Genomic DNA, 12,158 nt, shown 5'->3' on the forward strand with positions numbered 1-12,158 from the left:
TAATTAAACTAAACTCAGGGAGCCCAATTTAATTTAATTAGATTCTAATTAGAGTGGCATAATGCGTTGATATTCATGTGTTTCGGGTTCGATCTCTCAATCTCAGTCCACGGAGGCAATCTCATTATTTCTTTCTCCTTTTGCGTAGGTAGATGTTTTTTTTGGTTAATCACAGTTTGGAGGGAGAGGTCTGCAAAGGGAGTCACTCTTTCCTTGGAGACCATGCAACCATGGTCATGTTTACAGGGTTGAATGACATGCTTGCCTCTTTGCATACATTAACAAGAATCCAAACCGCAAGGAAGTAAGAAGGCGTTGATCACCATGCAGCTTAATTCCCTAGTTAACCCCAAAAGAAACTGAAGATCCATTGTATGTGTCCAGTAGCAACTTCGATCTTGACAGCCATGAACGTGGCGTCCTACAAGAGAAACTGGACGCACAAAGCACCCCTGTAGTTGCAATCCCATTCTTCTGCCCTATTGAACTTCACCACCCAATGGAATGAGCTTGAAGATCACTTCAACGAGCTGCAGAAGCTCATGAAGAAGCGGTTCGAAGAGCTCGCACGAAAGACGAAGGAATATGAAAAGGTGAAAAAATCTGCTATAGAAAAGATCACTGTAAACCCTGACAAGACCTCGGAGAAAAATTGCGCCTCAGAAAACAGAACTGGAAACACTAGTAAGATTCCGGAGAAAAAATTCACCGTAGAAAAAAGCACTAGAAGCTCTAATAAGACCTCGGAGAAAAATTCCACCGCAAAAATTAGCACTGGGAACCCTAAGAAGAGCCCGGAGAATAATTCTATCGCAGAAAAGAGCATTGGAAACCCTAGTAAGGCCTTGCCCGCCCTAAAAGATGACGTGAACTCACTCCCACAACTGAAATCTCTATGCGAGAAAATGGATGGCGAGGGCATTCGGAAATTCCTGGTCGATTCCAGCAGTGAGGTCGCGACGATCCGTAACGAAGCCTCAACAGCGCTAAGATGTGTCGCGGTCCCTGCCAAGCTAGTTCTACCCTGAAGGACCTTTATCCGGACGGCAATGGCAGGGGAAATAATACGATCCTTCAGGCAGAGAGACGAGTTTGTCATTTTCTCGTGTAATCCCTGCCTTTTATATTTTCGCTTGGAGAGGTGTCGTCGGAGGAAAAAAATGATGCTCAGAAAATTGTTGCTGCATGGAAATCTAAACTCAACCTCGACGTTGTGATCTCTCCTGGGGAGGCAAACGTGTTCTTGCAGTTCTTGCTTTATTATGGAATTTCAAAGGAATTTCACGATGACGATATCCTTTGTGTGCTAGTTGTTCACATTTCCCATCTCCCAGAGGCTCCCGAGCTCTGTCGTGCACTTCAAATAGTCACAAGATGCCAGGTTGGTGGACTTTACCTTTTTTTCTTTTGTTTCAGCTGGCCTTTAGGTTTAGTTTAATTTTTGTATTTAGGCAAAGTTTGCTCGGGGTTACATTCTCAGTGCATACTGTATTTTTTATATGTAAAATAAAAGTTACACCATTCATCAGCAGCTAGGGTTTGAATTCACTATTTTTTGTGCTTTAATGTGTTTTTCCCATGTTTCTGTATTCGTTTGTTTCGGTCGTTAAATGTTTCTAATCTTCTCTTGTTCTGTTCCGCACTTAGACTTCAGTTCTAGCATATTTTTCGCTTTTGTAACTTCTCAGTTCTAGCATATTTTTCACTTTTGTAACTTCTTTCATATCTTTCCCACCCATGGTCTATCTCTATTTTTCTATCTCTATTTTTCTTGCAACTTTCTTTTGTACTTTGTTTTAACTAGAGTGGGACACGTTCTATTTATCCCTGCGCTCAAGATTGATCTAGTAGTTGCCTTTTCACTTCCCCATTTGTTACCTAGACTTTTGAACTCTTTTAAACTCTTTTAGTCTCATTGATATACTTTTTCTATCACTTCTTGTTAGACATTAATGAACATATTTCTGGAAATATTGAGAGGGGGTAAATCAATATTTTACTTCAATTAGTTAATTTTAACTTCCCAAAATATTGATTATCATTAGTATTAGTTCAAAACATAAATCGGTGACACCATTCAACAATGCATAACATTACACGAGATTTTTAGGTGGAAACCCTTCTGAAAAACCATCGAACATTTTTCATATAGGTCTTAATGGATACATCAATAGGAAGCTTCAACTTCCGAGATTCTCCAACAACAACTGGAAGGAGGCTCCAAACCCCTGATTTATCAACTCCAATTGAAAGGATACTCCAACACCCTAGTTTACCAACTCCAATTGGAAGGACGCTCCAACGCCTTGGTTTTATTAGTGCTGACTGAAAGGATGCCCCAACACCTTGCATAGGCTCCAATCTGCCCTAGCACCACCCTATTGCCCTGAAGTGTTCTTAGGTTCCAACCTGAAAGAGACTTCAATCTATGCCTTGCACCACCTTGCCACCTTGCTCAACAAGCCACCACTTGCACTGAAGGTTCCAACCTTCAATTCACCACAGTGAACCACGTTTAATAATTTTCAAATTGGATCCACCTGTGCTCAATATCAAAACAAACAACTGACTCTGTCGGTTTGCAACACTGAGACAAGGTCATTAGCAACAATAACAACTTCTAGTGCTCAAAAGATCAAACCCTAGCTTGAACAATCCAAAAGTACTCAATACTCTCTGCCCAACACTTAGATCCATTGCTACTCAACATGTATATAAGTTGACAAACTCTAGCAACATAGAAACACAAACTCATTGTATTAAACTGTACTTCAACTACCTCTGAAACAACATATCAATACAATACTCACTCATGCAATTGAAACCCTATCTCAACAATCAACAACAATCTTTGCTCAATAATGCACTTTCACTGTCATACCCTGGCAGCATCAATATGCTCTCAACAATGCATTCTTTGATAGATAAACTTGTAAAACAATCCTGAAGCTTTTGGCCATAATTAGCAACAAACCCTAACTACTTCAACTTGGAGAGAGACCTTATCAACAATATATTATAATGGTAACAATATAGCATATATCAAACAACCAATTTGAATATTTTGCTCATGAGTACGTAAGGTACAATATAGCAATGCTTAGTTTGAACAACTCATGACATTCTTTTACAAATTTTGTTAGCAATTTGTAATTGTTAATTTTAGGTATGTTCTATGCTTAGAACAGTTTATTTCAATTTTCATAGTCATCTCAATATCTTTTCTAGATTAGCAATCACATCAGCATTAAAGTAAACTGCAGATAGAACATAAACATAAATTGTAGAAGACAAGCCAAGACAAGAGGACACAAGATGTGGCGCTATCCAGGGACAAACCCCAATAAGGGGAAACCCTTGATCAATTCTTCTTATATGTTCTTCAATAGTTCAGCAGAGAGATAGAGAGTGTTAAAATTGGCAACTAGGGCCAAACTCCATGTGGGTCACCTCATTTATGGCAGCTGATATTTCCTAGATTTCTCTTATCGAGAAGTGTAGGATTGATCTAAAGATCATCTGATTTTGACAAGTATTTATGGAGATATGAATTTATTTGTATTTACTTGACAAATTTTCAAGGTTGGCCATCGGTTAAATGTGTGGCACACATGCCCAGTGAATCATATAAATACAAAAGAGGTTGATTCATTTTCTCATCATCTCATCTCACTCATTCTTCTCTCTCTCCTTAGCTTTGGGTCATACAAAGAGCAGCTCACACGTGGGAAGAAGGAGGACGCATTAGGGCAAGGAGGATGCTGGAAGGAGGAGATAGAACTGTTGAAGGTCTCTTTGACCTGCGTTGACCAAGCGTTGAATCATCAAGGGTGCGGTTTTGGTGTGGTTGCCTCTTCTAGGGAGGCTGCAGATTTTGGCACAAAAATCGAGGCAATCCGTCCACAAGTTTTACCAGCGTTGCCTGCCCTAGTTTTGGGCAGTAGGTTGACTTCAGCCAACAACAATTTGACTGTTTTTAGGGCTGTTTCTTTAGGTTGTTTGAGGTCTAGTTGACCGGTAATTGACCATGCATATTGGAGGTCAATTTCAACTCGTTTGACCAAGTTTGACTTTGTTGATCTAGGGTTTACTGCTACTGATATAAAATTACAAAATTCTATTTTTGTACTATTTCTCTTTGCTGAACTATTGAAGATAAAAGAAGATTTGATCAAAGGGTTTCCCCGCATTGGGGTTTGTCGCTAGCTAGCCACCACATCATGTGTCTCTTGTCTTGGCTTGTTTTCTGTTGATCGTTTAATTTTCTATTTTCACTTTACTTAATATGTGATTGCTAATCTATGGCTAATAAGAAGAAAAAAGGTAAACTACTCTAAGTATAGAACATACCATATTTTAACATGGTATTGGAGCTGAGGTGAAGACAAAGCCCAAGCAAGAGCAAGAGAAATCACCGAAGAGAAGTTTGGGAAGGCTATCCTAAAAACTTCATGGTGTCCTCAACACTCTTCCCCACCGAAGACAAGCTCCGTGAGAAGTCTGACTATCACGGATGGAAGATGTCTCTCGATCTGACTTTAGAAGATCAGGAAGTTTTGGACCATGTGAGAGGCAATATTGTTGTGCCTCCATCAAATGCATCCTTTGCTACCAAAAGAAACTGGTCTGAGGGAGAAGTCAAAGCAAGGAAGATCATCCGGGACTCTATCAACAAGCTCCTGGTGGCCTATGTTTCCGAGCTGACAACCTCCAAGGAAATCTATGATACACTGGTTAGTTTATTTAATGTTAGTGATGCAAACCAAGTTTTGTTCCTTAGAAATAAGCTGAAGGAAATCAAGAAGGGCAAAGATGAGAGTATGCAAGCATATTTTTTAAGGATCATCGAGATCAAGAATGATCTCCTATCTATTGGGGAAGTAGTTCCTGACAGGGAAATGACTATCACAACTTTTGGAGTACTGCCACTTAAATGGTATATATTTAGGACTACTCTTCTCAACAATAATGTCATCCCAGGATTTGAGGAATTGATGGCTAGATGTATTCAAGAAGAGACAAGGATGGAAGAGCAAGAAATACCGCGCTTAAAGGCCACCCCTCTACCTTTTCTTCTTATGCTAAAAGAAGGAACAATTCTGGGGCTAAATCCAAAGGAAAGGCTGGACCAAAGGGTGGAAGTAAATGTCAATGTTACAATTGCATCAAAATGGGCCACTATGCGAGGGAGTGCCCTGATAAAAGGGACTCACACCATGATGATGACCAAAATCACTCTCAAGGCAATCAAAGGAATGGCAGGGCCAATGGCAGAAGTAAAAGAAATGTCGGAAATCAAGGAAGAGGACAACCCTTCAAGAAGGCAAGAAATTCCAGGTATGAATCTAATGTTGTTAATAATAAGCAAGATGAATATTGTCTACCAGCGGGCCTCTCTACTACTGCTCCCCCGGACTCGCTGGGAAATTGGGTTATTGATAGTGGTGCCTCAAGGCACTTCACTAGCTACAAAGAAGCTCTCTCCAATTTGATAGAAAAGGAGACCAACCTAGAAATTGTTCTTGGGGACAATGCAAAATATCCCGTGAAAGGCATAGGGAATGTCACTCTGCAATTGAATCAGGGTAATACAATTCATTCACAAGAAGTCCTATATGTACTTGATCTCAAAAAGAACCTGGTGTCCATCTTGGCAATGGAGGACAAAGGCTACAAGGTAACCTTTATTGATGGCAAGGTACGTGTATGGAAAAAGAATTTTAAAGAAGCTTTCACTTTTGGGTTTTGAGTCGATTCATTATATCAAGTCGGAGGAAGTCCACTGGGTGTCATGTCTTGTGACACATCACTTCAGTCCGAACTATGGCATCAGAGGTTTGCTCACCTTCAGTATAAAGCTCTATCCAATGCAAGGCAAATGGTGACAGGAATGCCCGAGTTCCGAGTAGAGCAAGAAGGTGTATGTCCTGGATGTGCCGAAGGGAAGCTCAAAAGGGGACCATTCCCATCAAGCCAAAGCAAGACCTCCGATATATTGTAGTTAGTTCACTCAGACATATCTGGTATGATGCCCATGAACTCTTTGGGAGGATATTTATATTAGGTCACTATTACAGATGATTATTCTCGCAAAACCTGGATATACTTTTTTAAAAATAAGGATGAAGTGTTCACTTGGTTTCGTCACTTCAAAGCCTAGATTGAGAATCAAACCGAAAAGAAGATCAAGATCTTAAGGACTGATAGTGGGATTGAGTATGAATCCAATGAGTTCCATGACTTTTGCAAAGAGGCTGGCATTAAGAGGGAGACTACAACACCATATACTCCTGAGTAGAATGGTATTGCGGAAAGGAAGAATCGTACAATTGTGGAAGTTGTCCATGCTATGCTCCATGATCAAAGACTTTCGAAGTTTCTATGGGCGAAAGCTACGAATACCGCCGTATATGTGCAAAACCGATGCCCTCATCAAGCATTGGGTTCCGAGACTCCCGAAGAGATGTTCACTGGTAAAAACTCGACGTATCTCATTTTAGAATTTTTGGAAGTTCGGTATTCTTTCGTGTGCCAAAGGAGAAGAGGAATAAATTGGGTACATTTGGAAAGAAAGGAATCTTCATGGGATATAGCGAAAACACTAAGGGCTATAGAATCTATGTGGCTTGTCAAAGGGAAATCGAGATTAGCCATGATGTCACCTTTGACGAAGATATGGCTCTTAGCAAAGTTGATATTCTTCTTACTCGAAGGGGATTTAAAGACGCTGACACTAGGGAACCAAAGGAAAATAAAGATGAGGCGATGCCCAAAATGGAAGAACCTATGGATCCTATTGATCCCCCTTCACAAGAGTCTTCCTCTTCTAGGAAGAGGCCTTCATGGCTTAGGGGGGACACTTGATGATGCTGAAGGGCACATTGCACCCAGGGGAACCTTCCGGGAAAGTAAGAAGCTGACCAGGTATCAGGGATACTTGACCATCATGAGCACGATCATCCAAAATGAGCATTCGTCATTCGCAGAAGCTGTCAAACATTAAGTATGGAAGGATGCTATGATTGAGGAATATGAGTCCATCATGAAAAACGGTTTCTGGGATGTGGTCCCCAGACCCCAGGACAAAGCAGTTATCACTTCGAAATGGCTTTACAAGATAAAGCATGCAGTTGATGGATGTGCGGAAAAGTATAAGGCTCGTTTTGTCGCTCGTGTCTTCTCTCAGAAGGAAGGTATAGACTATGATGAGATATTTGCTCATGTTGCCCGATATACCACCATCTTCTCGATCATAGCCCTTTCTGCTTTGCAAGGGTGGAACCTACATCAAATGGATGTCAAGACCGTGTTCTTGCATGGTTTGATCAAAGAGAAGGTCTATGTGGAGCAACCTGAAGGATTTGAGATTCATGATCGAGAATCTCATGTGTGCGGGTTGAAGAAGGCCCTCTATGGGCTGAAGCAAGCACCCCGAGCATGGTATGAGAGGATCGATAACTACTTGATGAAGCTAGGATTCACTAGGAGTGAAGTCGACCCTAACCTTTACTTTAAGGTTGAAGATGACAATCCTCTCATACTAGTGTTGTACGTTGATGACCTCTTTCTAACAGGTGCAGACCCTCTCATTCACAAATGTAAGAGGGAGTTGGCTTCTGAATTTGAGATGAAGGACCTAGGACTGATGCACTATAACCTAGGAATAGAAGTCTGGTAGAAGCCAGGGGAGATTTTCCTACCTCAAGGAAAATATGTGGTGAAGATATTGGAGAGATTCGGTATGGTGGACTGCAAGCCCGTGACCACCCCGATGGAGCTTGACTTCAAGAAGTTAAGTGGTAGTGTTTTTCAAACCTATTTTATGAAATGCTACCGAGTATCGTCAACTCATCTGAGCATTGATGTTCTTGGTGAACTCTCATCCGGATATTTGTTTTGTAGTCAACCCGTTGAGTCAAAATATGGTTGAGCCTCACCACTCACATTGGATTGGTGCTAAGAATCTGTTGAGATATCTTCGTGGCACAATCATTCATGGGTTGAGATACACTGCTGGAGATGTGAGACTACATGGATATACTGATATTGATTGGGCAGGCAGTGTGGTGGAACGAAAGAGTACTTCTGGGTGTTGTTTCTCTTTGGGATCTGCCTCGATATCCTGGATGAGTAGGAAGCAGAAGTCGGTGGCTTTGAGCACCACCGAGGCAGAGTACATTGCTGCTAGTATGGCCTCTTGTGAGGCGATCTAGTTGCGAAAGATCTTCAGTGAGCTATTTGGATTTACATTGGATACCACCGTGATCTTGTGTGACAACTATAGCGGGATTCGTTTATCAGAGAATCTCGCATTTCATGATCGCTCCAAGCATATCGATATCAGGTACCACTATATTTGGGATATGGTGCAGCGGGGAGCAATAAGGCTCCAACATATCGGTACAGATGAACAGGTCGCTGACATTTTGACGAAGCCCCTGGGAAATGTCAAATTCTTGACTTTTCGAGAATGACTTGGTGTCGTTCAAAGACCCTCTTATGATGGTCGAGTATGATGTATTGAACTCTGGGATCTCCAGGGGGGCGCAGGGTACATCTTGGAGCAAGATGCGACCACAGGGTGACTCGCCATCCCTTGGTGGTGCACTATGTACAGGGTGAAATGTTCAATCTTCCCCTGTGACACCCTGTGGTGACTGTGGAACAATATGATTAGTTCTCCGTGGCGACTGTGGAACAGGATGATTAGTTCTCTTGTGGGTTAGGATGATTAGTTCTCTGTGGCGACTGTGGAATACAATGAAATCCGACAATGAACGTCGGTCCCACTTCGAACGCACAAGACCGGACCCCAAATCAAATAAATCCACGTCCATAACTTCTCGGGTCCGCTCAGGCCAAGCTGTATCGCCTTCAATCTCCGCTATTGATCTCACCTTCCAATCCAACGGTTGATGATTCACCCGATCACCAAAACTAATCGGTGATCCTCCACCGTTTGATCAAGGCACACTTGATCCAATGGTCAGTTGCGATATCAGATGAGTCACTTGCACGATGTTTACCCGCCCTTACGGAGATGATAAGGATTATAAATCCTTGATCTATAAATGTTCGGGTCCGATTTGGGAATTAAAGTTTGATCATCTTATGACCTGATATCCGTTGGATATAAGAGGCCATCAATCTATGGTTTGTGGGACTTCAACTAGCACATGGATTAAAATGGCCTTAACCCCTGCAGTTGAATGATCACCGTCGATCTAACAAAGCTTTCGATCTAATGATCCAGATCTATTCCTTCGCCATTAACATCCGTTGATCTAAATGATCCGATGGCTCCCTTTGACTGCTTATGATGGAATTTGCGTTATAACACAACTCCGCTCTGCCATACTCTATCTACACACTCACGACACTCATACAACAGTTAACTCGTTTTATCTTTGGATTGCCATCGATCCTTATAGTGATTGATGGTCGATCAATAACCTGTCACACAAGATTTAATTCTTCCAACACATACATCTGAACTATAGGTCAAACATATACACGAAAATCCACATAACACGTACATTTCTATTATATACATAATTCGATTACAGACTAAGGCATTTCAACCTTAGGCACAAATTATCCTTTGACTACATTGTATCCTATCTCTCTGTCTATGTTCTATCTATCAATTTACGCAAGTTCATAATATACAGAAATAACTATAGAATCATGGATCATTCTAGATCCATGATCTTCTCCTAAACAATCCCCAAATCTTTCAACACACATACATGGCAAAAAATTACATTAAATTAAGTCTTCTCGAGACTTATCAATTCCATCAAATTAGCTCGTTTTTAACAGAAATTTTCTCTTGGTTTACATGATTGTCCACATCTCCTCCTCCATAGCTCAAAATTTGAAGGTGGTCAGATGCTCCTGCATCAACATCTTTTGTGACATAGTGCGAAGTCTCAGGCAAAGTTGCAAGTCGAATTCGGCCCTCTTGGAGACCTTGTTTATGTGATATGTTTTTGTGGCATAGTGCGAAGTTTTAGGTAGAGTTGTAGGATGAATTTCAGATCCCTTGGAGACCTTGTTACAGAGCACATGTGGACAAAATATTGGAAATTTGTCTTGGATCTTGTGGAGGGTTGACTTGAATCTTGGTGGATGGTCATCTTGTTGGTTAGTTGACTTTGTTGTATCTCTTGTTGCATTGATTCTATAAGGAAAAGGTTGGCTGGGGTTTTCCTCCATTATGGGTTTTCCGAGGGTAAAATATTCTTGTCTCTTTGGGCATTGTGATCTCTATTTCTCTATTGTCTCTATGGTTGAATTTCTGAATTTGTAAACACTTAACGATACATTGAAAAAGCTAAATAATCATCTACATAATTGGAAGTAATTATCAAGTTTCAAAAATAAGTACTTGCATCTTTTGTACTTAAAAAAAAAACAACACTAAAGTTGGGCTGGATTAGATCTTAATGATAGAATTTAAACAGGGAAGTCTGAACCTCAGATTTTGCTACAATAGGACCTCTACTAAGTAACTTTTAATGTTTCAAACTATTTCAATCAATGAGATATGAATCTGTCCTTTCATTATGCCCAAGGAGAAAGCTTAAGCCTGGAATTATCAACACTTACAGGGCTACAATGGCCCTAGAAACCTCTTCTCAATACAAATTGAACCAACCCTTAAAACATGCAAAAATTGACCTATGAAGTTTGTATAGACCCTTATCAAAATGAGAAATTACCTTCAGTCAAGCCTTCAATTTAATTTGATCAAGAAAGGGTCAACATACCTTAGCCATGGATTGAATCTTGTTTTAATGCTCTCAAATTAGGTCTCACAGCAGGTCCGAACTAGGGCATAAAAGGAGGTTTCCAGATCTATTTCAAATCAACTGGAATCACCCTCAAAATAGTGCAAGGTTCCCAAAGTATGTTTCATTTGGTGGTTCGAAATGATGAAGCCTCAATAAGGTCCGAACAGGCCTCGAAAATGCCTGTAACACGTCCTGGAATAACTTGCAATAGTCCTCAACTAAATACACCAGAGTACCTTTGAAATTTCCCTTAGAAGAGCTCGGATTAAAGCTTAGGATACTGTTGAAATTTGGGCAACTTCAGGATGAATTTCCCCAAAGAAAAACCTATCGTGCCCTAAAGAGGGTCTATATTGGTCAAAAAGAAAATTCATTTGGACAAAAGGGAAAATTATGATTATTAATTTGATAAAGAAATAATTTGAAAAATTTATTCAAGGAGAAATTGAATTTGGGTTTCCCCCAAATAGTTTAAGTCAGCTCCACTTTTAATGAATCCATTTCCTCCATAAAATTGTATATAAAGAGAATCCTTGTGATAGATTATCAAATGAGGAAAAAGGCTTGCATCTTTATACTCTGCGTTTCGCATGATTCATATTAATTTGAGGCTCGATAAACTTGTGGCTCGTATTTCATTATATTCCATGGTTCAGATCTGATTTGAGTTGTTACATTTTGAGGCTCAATACACCTATGGCTCATATTTCATTATATTCTATGCGTTGAGTTGTTACATTTTGAGGCTCAATACACGTATGGCTCGTATTTCATTATATTTTATGTGTCAGATCATTACGACATACTATGGCTCGTAATTTTTCGATGGCTCGTTAATTGCAATGATCCACATTGCATCATCTGAGGTTCAATATTAACATAGTGATATCACCACCATTGTTATTAGAACCAAACCGATGGTCAAACTGGTAGACCCCCCAGATCGAGAATTGGTCAAATCTGGACAAAAATCAATAAAAAAAAAACCAGACAAAAATACTAGTCAACCAAAAACAAATAAAATTTCAAATTTTCAAGAAAACCACATATATTCATGTGCATCCATATGAATCCAAAACATTTATACACAAATAAGCAAAAGGTCTCGTTTGTAGAGTATGTAAGGGTGCACATAACAAAAATAACACCGAGTGCAATTCATAGTTGAACTGAAAATACATCAAAAAACAAGACCTAGATGGCCTCTAGCATCCAAAAAAATAATGCTACAATAAATACCTATATATCATCAAATTCTTTGCCTATATTGGGATTTTTATCATCAATATCACCCCCTAAGAATTAAATTAAGATAAAAAATGCTTAGCATGTCAATTCAATATTTTGTTTGAGTGTGGGTAC

At 40.0% G+C, this 12,158-nt stretch overlaps 1 pseudogene across 1 annotated transcript in view; it reads left to right on the forward strand.

The window, feature by feature from the left end:
* The first annotated feature begins 268 nt into the window (after positions 1-268).
* Positions 269-12,158, forward strand: part of LOC149201271 (uncharacterized) — a 29,227-nt pseudogene continuing 17,337 nt past the window's right edge. The window contains exon 1 of the transcript XR_016253863.1: positions 269-1,381. The product of XR_016253863.1 is annotated as an uncharacterized LOC149201271 (transcript). The remainder of the gene's footprint in view (positions 1,382-12,158) is intronic.

The sequence above is a fragment of the Pinus tabuliformis genome, chromosome 2_1, assembly GCF_031772625.1.
Source record: "Pinus tabuliformis cultivar Carrire ecotype Pingquan chromosome 2_1, CPIR1, whole genome shotgun sequence".
NCBI classification, from domain to species: domain Eukaryota; kingdom Viridiplantae; phylum Streptophyta; class Pinopsida; order Pinales; family Pinaceae; genus Pinus; species Pinus tabuliformis.